The sequence below is a fragment of the Vicugna pacos genome, chromosome 14 (genome assembly GCF_048564905.1).
Source record: "Vicugna pacos chromosome 14, VicPac4, whole genome shotgun sequence".
Classification (NCBI taxonomy): Eukaryota; Metazoa; Chordata; class Mammalia; order Artiodactyla; family Camelidae; genus Vicugna; species Vicugna pacos.
Window position 1 is genome coordinate 42,347,940 of NC_133000.1, and position 764 is coordinate 42,348,703.

Genomic DNA, 764 nt, shown 5'->3' on the forward strand with positions numbered 1-764 from the left:
TGTGATAGTCCAAAAATCAATGAGTGTTTACAGACTTCCCCACTTTATTTTTCCTCTTGGTTAGTGTCCTCTGCATTTTACTTGCTGGTAGGGGTTTTATACTCTCTAATGGATTAACAAAGGAAAAGAGGGAGTAAAAACAAAGGTCTCTAAACGTATAATAGGGCTTGTGGAGTTTGCAGTGTGAATCTGTGGGACGGTTCGGTTTTGATGCAAACTGGGGGAGGATAAAATGGATTTGTTGGAAGTATTAATGTTGACAACTGATCTAATTGAATGCTCTTTTACAAAAATGTTTCTGCAAAAACTAAGTCACACGGACTCATGGATTTGCCAGAGTAACACAGGTAATTGCACAACAGTAGCTTACAGACTGCCAGAGTCTTGACGTTGTGGTTTCTACTTCATCATTGTAAATTTTGAGCACTTCATAAAGCATTTAATGGATTTTATTGAGGTCAATTCTCATTTTGATTCTTCCCCAGTGTTAGGTAACAAGAGTATTTAAAAAGTAAAGGAAAGATTTTCATTTTCCCTACATGCTGTCACATCTGCAAAAAGTCAACCTACACTTACCAAATACCTTTAATTAGCACTCTACCAAGCAATACAGATACATTTAATTTAAAAAAGTGAAAGGAGACATGTCCCCTGATTTTAAAGTTTCCACAGCCTGAAAAGGAAGATAAAGATTATTCCTTAGAGATTTTATCTGCCTAATAAACAGTTTACCAACCACTGTTCTTTGAAACTTATATAGCCAC